Source organism: Oryx dammah, unplaced genomic scaffold (assembly GCF_014754425.2).
Source record: "Oryx dammah isolate SB20612 unplaced genomic scaffold, SCBI_Odam_1.1 HiC_scaffold_11, whole genome shotgun sequence".
Taxonomy (NCBI): domain Eukaryota; kingdom Metazoa; phylum Chordata; class Mammalia; order Artiodactyla; family Bovidae; genus Oryx; species Oryx dammah.
The window spans coordinates 36,149,241-36,158,571 of NW_024070195.1; the positions used below are offsets into that span (position 1 = coordinate 36,149,241).

The window sequence follows — 9,331 nt, forward strand, 5'->3', positions numbered from 1 at the left end:
GAGAGTCAGGGCTCAGTACACACATCTTCATCACGTGTAACCTTGGATCTGACCATGTATAGTATTCTTTTTTTCACACACACAAAACACTCAGCAAGACACAGTTCTCTATTTTAGGCCCTCTCCACTTACAGTAGACTTAATTACTTAAATTGAGTTCATTAGTGGTACTATACTTAATTTTTTAAATCAAATGAATTATTAGTCTATTAATAAAAGATAAAGCTTAACAGATCTTAATGAGCATTCAAAATAGGCAAATTATTTTATTCTGTAACACAATACCAATATTTATCCATGAAATGGGAAGATTGTCCCAGTGAGAAGCTCTGTTCTTTTGACCTGGTTCTCTTTACTACTAGCAAATATGAGCTAATTAATTATGTGGCATAAATAAGAAAGGGAGGAGGAAATGGAGACTTAAGTCCTGCAAACATATTTTGTCTCCTCTGGGCTCCCTTCTGTTCCCCACAGCCAGGGGAGATGAGGAATCGTCCAAGAAAGTTGCCATTGGCTCCGTGGCTCCCTGAGCTGATCAAATAAAGTGTCCATCCCTCTTTTTCCAGATGTTTCTTCACAGGTATTGCTAGTGGAGCCTCTTGCAGAACCAGAAGAAGTGTGGGGTGAGGGGTGGGGCGAGCAGCTACAAGCTGAATAAGAAAAGCATCCTTGAAAATGCTGTGACTTTTATTACCCAGAGAATATAAAAGGCATGTAAATACAAATATTTTATTCTGCAATTTGAACATTAAATTTCATTGCCATACTCCATGTGTTTTGTCATGCAGGCTGGCATCTGCTAGGAATAAGATTCTGGAATTGCCTCTCCAGCTGGTGTAATTCTGAGAGGTTCTGGAATAGAATTTTGGAGCATCTCCTCACACCAAAAGGCTAATAGATATGTGTCCGTACTATGTGTGTGTGATGTGTGTGTGTGTGAAGTGTGTGTTATATATACACATGTAGTGTATACAGATATCTGTGCATGTGTATGCACTCACTCTGTCCTTTAACTACTTGTTAAAATGCCTTCTAAGAGCTGTTGAAGGTGCTGAGTATTCGGCAATGCACCAGAACAGACAAAATCGCTGTCTTGGTGAAGCTTAGCTTCCCATGGGAGAGAAAGATCATATGCGAACAAAGAAATGTTCACCAATAAAGAAATCCAAAGCAAGGTGAGAGATGAGAGTGGTCAGGGTGCTCCCTGGGATAAGGGTGCCCAGGAAGGGCCTCTCTGAGGGAATAATACCTAAGCAGAGGCCAGAGTGAGGGGACGCGCCGGGATGTGTGGGGTTCTGGAGGGGTAGTGGTCCAGGGGGAGGGCCTGGCACAGGCAAAGGTGAGGACGTACCTGGAGTAAGAGGCCGGTGTGGAGAACAGCGAGGGAGAGGAAATCCTGAGTAGTGGATAATAAGCTCCTTAAAGCAGGGGGCGCGGAACCACTGTCCATAGAGGAGGACTCCATAGCTTACCTGGCCCTGGCCCCCGTTATCTGGTCAAGTTAAGAAGAACTAGGGTTTTTCACTTAGGTCTCCCAACCACCAACCTGCCGCTCCCAGCCCCCAACCCCTGCTCTTCTGGTTCACTTAATTTTCCCAGTAGAGGCCTGAGTGGAAAACAACATAGGGCTGCCCCCTGTTTAAGTGTTGACTGATCGAGCCTCTCACTCCCCGACTCAGCCCAACTCAGGTCGGGGGTCCCCTCTGGTATTTCCCAAACCTTCTCTCTTCATCTCTGACCTTGCAGAAAATGGCTGACCAATCCATGAGTTCCACAGACTGAGGATGGAACTGTGGTACGGTTCAGCCTCTGTACCTCACGCTCGTTATGTCTTTAACTGCTTCAGGAGATTTCATGAAAGTCTCACCAGGGAGGGATCTGGAGAGGCCATCGGACCAGCCTTAGGGAGGACAGGATTCATAGTGGGAAAGTCTGAGGCCCAGGAGCAACTGGGCGTTTTCCTAGAAGGCAGTGATGGGCAGACTCTGACTTGTGATCAAGGATCTCACATGCCAAGGTGGGGGTTCCAGCTCACCTCAACTCAGCCCTGCTCCCTGGGGGGGTCAAGGAATCGTAACACCTTCTGTTTTTGGAGACCTGATGTATCTGTTAGTATGAGGTTTAGTTGCACAACAGAAAACCCAAATGCTGGTCTAAATAAATTAGGGCTTGCTTTTCTCTCATGTGAAAGAAACCACGGTGCTTTTGTGATGCTCATTTACTCAGTTGTGTCTGACTATTTGCGACCCCATGGATTGTAGCTCCTCTGTCCGTGGAATTTTCCAGGCAAGAATAATGGAGTGGGGTGCCAATTCCTACTCCAGGGATCTTCCCGACCCAGAGACTGAACTCAGCATTGGCAGGCTGATTCTTTACCACTAGCACCACCTAAAAGAAGCCACGGGGGTCAGCAATCCAGACCAGGCAAGAGGGCTCCTTGATTGAGGGCACCGCTCAAGGGCGCCATCAGTGTCCCAGTCTCCATTCGTCTTTCTGTTCCTCAAGGTCACCTCACAACTTAAGGGGGCTGCTAGAATTCCAGCCATCATGTAGGAGTTCCGGGCAGGAAGCGGGAGGATCTGGGGAAGGCAAAGGAGCATGTGTCAGCTGAGGAATCCCCCCTTTAAAATTTATTCTATTTCATTTTTTCTAGCTTTACTGAGGTATAATTGACAAAGTGGTAATATATTATTTAAAGTGTACAATGTGATGATTTGACATATGTATATATATGAAATGATTCCCGCAATCAAGTTAATTAGCATATCCATCACCTTTGATAATCACTTATTTTGGTGTTTTTGTTTTGTTTTTGTGAGAATGCTCATGATCTACTCTCCTAGCAAATTTTAAGTGTGGGATACAGTTTTACTAACTATAATTACCATGCTGTATACTAGATCCTCAGAACTTATTCATCATCTTATAACTGGAAGTTTGTACCCTTTCACCAACCTCTCTCCATTTCCTACTGGCCTCCCCCGCCCCACAACCCCAGCTCCTAGCCACACCAGTTTACTCTCTGTATCTGTGAATTAGACTTTTTCTTTTTTGAGATTCTACATGTAAGTGATACCATGCAGTACTGGTCTTTCTCCGTCTGGCTTATTTCTCTTAGCCTAATGTCCTTTGGTTTCATCCATGTTGTTGCAAATGGCAAAATTTCTTTCTTTTTATGGCTGAATAATATTCCATTGTATACATACACAACATTTTCTTTATCCATTTATCTGTTAACAGACGCTGAGTTTGATTCCATAGCTCGGCTGTTGTGAATAAGGCTGCAAGAAACATAGGGATGCAGATATCTCTTTAAATAGTGATTTCATTTCCTTTGGATATACACCCAGAAGTGGGGCTGGTGGATCAATCACATGTTCTATTTGTAATTTTTGAGGGAAATCTGGCCATTTTCCATAAAGGCTGTGCCAGTGTACCTTCCCACCAACAATGCCCAGGGCTCCCTTTTCTCTACACAGAGAATCTCCTCTAAAAACCTTTTCCAAAAACCCCAAGCAATGACTTCCCCTTCTATTTTATTAGCCATCTCCGTCTGTAAGGAAGTCTGAGAACTGTCAGTTCGTTTCTTTGCTTAAGTGGCATGTTTCCATTCTAAGTAATTTATGATTCTGATAGAGGGGGCACAGGATACTTGGTATAAACCGCTGTCCCTTATGAAAAGGCACAAACCAGCTTGAGCTTCAGTCCTAGGTCCAGTGACTCAGGTGGAGGATGGCAGAGAACAGGGGGTCTCTTGAGGTCTGGGCTATTTGGATAGAAGAAAGGAACACCTGCTCTTAGGACTCTTACTTTCCAGATAGAACTAGCATCAGAAAGACTCACAGAGGGTAGGAACAAGGGATGTAGATGGGAGTCCTTCTTGGAGTCATTTTGGGGTGGCCCTCCCTCAGTCTTTGATTTCCATAACATCTCCAAGTTAGCGCTCTGATCCCTAAAATTTTCCTGCTTCCTTCCTTTATGAAGTGTGGAGGATAACATGGTTCATAAGGCCACAGATAAAAATAACAAAGGAAATTAATACAAAGCTCCTAACAAAATACTCGGCACATGGTAAGTACCTAAATACGGTAGCAGCTTATTATTATTGCTCTTGTTATTATTTTGGGTGAGCCAGGGTCTAGTTCAGGCTTCCCTGGTGGCTCAGACGGTAAAGAATCTGCCTGCAATGCGGGAGGTACGGGTTCTATCCCTGAGTCGGTAAGATCCCCTGGAGAAGGACATGGCAACCCACTCCGGTATTTTTGCCTGGGAAGTCCCGTGGATAGAGGAGCCTGGTGGGCCACAGTTCTTAGGGCGGCAAAGAGTCAGACACAACTGAGCAACTTAGCACGCACCCAGGGTCTAATCCATGTCTATGCATGGACTCCAGTGCTCCATAAACTGGTGAGTGTGCGTGTGCACGTGCACACAGCTGCCTGTGAAGGAGATGGCAGGAAAGCCAGAATGAGAGACCCTGGTGGGCTGTGGGGCTGGCTGTGTCTGTGACTTTGATTCCTGGCATACATGCCCTGCTCTGTCACTCCGCAGGCTGGAGCAGGGCATGGCTGGGTAGGGACTGGTTGGCCTCTCACAGCATTGAGTTTCCATGGGAGGTGCTTTAACACTAAAAATTCTGCAGTCCAATTTTGAGGGCAGCAGGCAGAAAGAAGCTGGTTGCCTAGCAACCAGCCATTAACAGGAAATTAGTCTTTCATCTCTGAATGTCCTGTCCCATTTCCATCCCATCTCTCCCTGTTCTGCCAAACAGAAACACACACACACATAGGCACATATGCAGACATACGGACACACACAGAGCAATATAACTGAGTGCCACCAGGAACTTCTAGAGAGAGGACTCACATTGCTGGGCTCACCACCAGCTTAAGCAGAAAGGTCAGAGAACCCTCAGCCACTCTTGTTCACTACCCTCCTTCAGAGGCTTCCTCCCTCTGCCCATCCTCTCCGTTCATAGATTAGTCCTGTTTATCTGCTAGTGGTAAAGAACTCTCTTGCCAGTGCAGGAGATGCAAGGGACATGGGTTCAATTCCTGGTTTGGGAAGTTCCCCTGGAGAAGGAAATGGCAACCCTTTCCAGTATTCTTGCCTGGAGAATCCCATGGACAGAGGAGCCTGGCAGGCTACAGTCCATAGGGTTGCAAAGAGTTGCAAATGACTGAGCACGCATTCATGTTTATTTGCTGGGCCCTGAGGTCTGTTTTTGTATATGTGCCTTCTGTCTCCTGGTCAGACTGAGAGTTTCACGAGTCTGGGAACTTCCTTTGAGTGGTGCTAGCCAGCCTCTCAAATCTAACCCTAACCTGATCTCTCTAATCTTACTCAAACTCTGTCCTGAACCCCAACCTCAAACTTGATTTTTAGTCCAGTTTTCTGGCTGCAGTACTGAGTTGGGGTGCATCTGTGGTCTCAACACTTCTCTGGGTATATGAGGCTTCAATGATCAGCCTGGGGAAAGAAGAGGAAAGAACAGGCCTGCTCATCACAGGCCCAAGTGACAGCAAGTGCAGACCAGTGTCTGGGGCCTCAGGCCAAGGACTACTTCTGGCTCAACCCTATCCCAATAGAAAAGGATGAAGCTATCCTCTTAGGTCACCTAGTAGCTCTCTCCTCTGAAACATGCCTTTCCCTGGATCCATACTTCCCTGGTTGAATTTACTGGGTGATGCTTGGAGTCCTCACAGATGTAAAGATACATAGAGGGAAAGCCCTATACACAAAGTCATCATCCCCAGTCTGAGCGATATTTTGAGAAAGCTGGCCTTGAATCTTGAGGATGGTTCTCAAACTGTCCCTCCCCTCCACAGTTCAGTGACGCAGACAACTGATATTCAATTAGTAATGTCAGTTGAACCAAACATTGTGATAGACTCTACTGTGATTCCCCAACTCCCGACCCCAGAATGAGTTCATGGCTCTGGGAAAAGCAGTGGGCATGTAACTAGTCGACCCGAGTTGTTATGTGGCCAGTAGAGGCGTATGAAGTGCTACTGAGACCCAGGAAAGGAGTGGTTCCATCTGTAGTTGTTGGGTGGGAGTAAAGAGAATGGAGCAGGTGAGTGAATGGAGGAGCAGGTGACATTTCGACTTGGCTTTGAAATATGAATGGAAGCTTGCCAGAGAGGAATGTTTGGGAGAGTGTGAGCGAGAGGGCACTCCAAGCAGAGGCAACAGCCTGGACAAAGGGGCTGCATATTTGTAAATAATAATTTTTCAGAATCCAAGGAAGAGCCTTACTATGTTTTAGAAATTAACATTTAAAGAAAAAACACTGATGACATGGAGGAGGTCTGGGCCTCAGCTCTGCCCTGTGACTGGCTGTACACCCTTAGACCAGTTATGTCACAAGTTATATCACTTTGGTTTTCTTTTTTTGAGTATATTTATTTATTTGCCCACACCAGGTCTTAGTTGCGGCATGTAGGATCTAGTTCCTTGACCAGAGATAGAACTTGGACCCCCTGTATTGGGAGCGTGGAGTCTTAGCCACTGGCCACCAAGGAAGATCCGAGACTTTGGCTTTCTCATCTGTAAAGGAAGGGGTTTGAGTGAGCTCTGAGGTTCTAACTGATGACCTATTGTGTGTGCGTAGTGTTCCTCTGATCACAGGGAGAGAAGTAGGCTCAGGTGGGTGTGTGCAGGGGCTGGCGAGAGCTGGACTGCAGGCTAGGAGGCCTTCCTCCTCATGTCTTCCTTCTTCCCTCTCCACCCCTCCAGGACTGACTATACTACTTCCCCGGGGTCACCAGGCAGTGCAGACCACTCTGAGAGTTGCAGTAACCTGTGCAGAAAATTGCTCATTTCAGATTTAATTGTATTTAAAATCAACATGGGAGGCTTTTGAGCGGGGACTGGCAGGTGTCCTGGAGTAGAAAGACTGGTTGAGAAGTGTCTTAGAGACCCCCTCTGCCTGAGGACCATGCTGAGCTGAGAGAGCAGAAGTAAGACAGGGCAGTTATGCTTTCTTTCTTTCAAGAACTGGCTGTAAGAAGCATTATTTACACTCAGGAGAGGAAGGCGATGAGCTGGGTGGAGGAAGGGCTTGTCCTGAATCTCCAGGGCCTCGGTGTGTGTGTGCTAAGTCACTTTGGTCATGTCCGACTCTTTGTGACTCTATGAGCCATAGCCCCCCAGACCCTTCTGTCCATGGGATTCTCCAGGAAGGAAAACTGGAGTGGGTTGCCATGCCCTCCTCCAGGGGATCTTCCCAACTAGGGATCAAACCCACATCTCTTATGTCTCCTGCACTAGCAGGCGGGTTCTTTACCACTAGGGCCACCTGGGAAGCCCAGTCTTTCCTAAATCAGCCCAGCTTATGTATCAGCAGAGCAGGGTCCTGCCTGGATGCCTCTTCTGTCCCAGCAATGAGTTCCTTCTCTTGACTACAGGGATGTCCCAGAAAGATGAGAAAGGTCATATCATTAACACTGGAGGGGGTTAGCCTGACAGACTCTTGGGAGGCCACTATAAAGGAAAGACAGTGAGGGACCTTAAAGAGAGATGAGAGACCCCCAAGATGGACCGATGCTGTGTTCAGACCACTCGCCCTGAGACCTCTGGGCAGCCCTCCCACCACCAGGCAGCTGGCCTCGTGGAACCCACTGACCCTGCCTCAGCCTCCCATGACCATGACTTTCCATGGCTTTCAAGGCCTCAGGGACAGGGACATTCCTGCTTTGACAGGAGCAGGGAGAGGAGCGCTTGACCTATGGCCCTGTCCCCCAGGGAGGTCACTGTTTCTGGGTCCAAGGCTTTAACTCTTCAAAGCCTTTCCTTTAATGGGGAAGAAGTGTAACTTATTTGTCGAATCAAAGGCTGCTTAGCTGTGCAGCGGCTGCTAAGCCCAGCACCCTTGCCTTGGGCAGAGCAGGGGCTTGATGACTTGCCATGAGTGGGCTTGTGCATTTTTAATTTAATTTGTATTTATGGAGCCCTGGGTTGGCTGCCTATGCAGGCCTGTGTGTTTGACTGCTCTCTTTTCGGGCATTTCTGTCTGCAGGCAGACAGGCATGTGTGTGTGCGTGTGTGTGTGTGTGTGTTTGCCATATATCCATATACTGATGGACTCTAGCCTGTGTTCACCCACCTTGCATGCACACCTGGCTGGATGGTGTGCACCTGTGTCAGGATGCAAAGGGGATGCAAGGGTGGGATGAGAGCCTTTGGAGACCTGTGTGTGGGAGGGTGTCTTGCAGAGTGCCCAAACCATACCAGGATCTGAGAGAAGCTGTTGAAGCCTGGGGTCTCAGGGCACAGAGGGCAAGAAAGACCCAGGTCCATTGCATTCCAGCTTCCCCAGTCTTGGGGAACTTCAGGAGACCAGGGTCTCTCTCTGCCCTCCATCCACCAAAGGATTTCTCATTGCAGCCCCTCAGGCCCCGACCATAAATCACGCCAGCACTTCCAGCCTCCTTTCCCCATTTGAGCAGTGACTTATAGCTGGTTGGGGACGGAGGGGAGGGAGGTGGGTGTGGGGGCTTCCTGGGCACCTGGGCAGAGGAGAGGCTGAGGCAAATGGGGGCCTTCCGCCAAGAGGGGGGCAGACAGCAGCAGCTGGAGCCCCTGCCGTATCTCCCCACCTGATCCGGAGATAGATCTTACCTGGAGGGTCTGGGGCTGTGGAGTGCAGAGAGGAGGTGGGCTGAAGGGCCGGGGTAGAGGGATGAGTCTCATCACCTGGAAGGGAGTTGCATTCTCACTTTTCATGGGGCCCTTGAAGAGAAGAGTCAGGTTTTTCTACTTGAACCCGGCTGGTGACCTGGCACTGGTTTGAAGGAAGGTACTAATATGTTTGAAAGAATGTACTGGGTGGAGTTGAGGGAGGGGCTACTTCATCTCGGGACAGCAGAGGCAGAAGGAGATTAATCCCTGTAAAAGGCAGGTAGCGTAGGGTTCTCCCGTCTCTTCTGCCTCCCTCCTCCCTCCCTCCCCCCTTCCTCCCTCCTCCCTCCCTCCTCCCTCCCTCCTTCCTCCTCCCTCCCTCCCTCCCGAGCATCCTCTTCCCTGGTTTCTCCACCCAGGCTTTCCTCTGCTCAGCTGGCCAGCCTCTCTTCTGCAGTCTCCCAGGGATGCTAACCGCCCCAAGGGACACTGTCTTGCTCCTCTCTCTGTGATCCACCAAAAGTTCCGCTGTTTCCCTTCCCTGGGAAGGGCAGGGAGGCTCTCCATGCTGCATGCACGTTCCCTCCCAGCTCCTCCTTTCAGGGAACCAGCCAGCTTTCAGGACTGTTGAGGAGCAGCTTGTAATTAACATTCCGGGCTGGTCTGTGTGCAGGTACCGCAGGACTTGGACAGCTGGGGGGTCACCCGGCTC

The 9,331-nt window shown here is 48.7% G+C and overlaps 1 long non-coding RNA gene across 1 annotated transcript; it reads right to left on the reverse strand.

Moving 5' to 3' along the window:
* Nucleotides 1-212: 212 nt before the first annotated feature.
* On the reverse strand, nucleotides 213-8,904 carry LOC120870152. The gene is made up of 3 exons (XR_005722734.1): nucleotides 8,620-8,904; nucleotides 3,811-3,974; nucleotides 213-650 (listed from the first exon to the last, which is right to left on the reverse strand). It is a non-coding gene; the product is annotated as an uncharacterized LOC120870152 (long non-coding RNA).
* Between the last annotated feature and the right edge of the window lie 427 nt (nucleotides 8,905-9,331).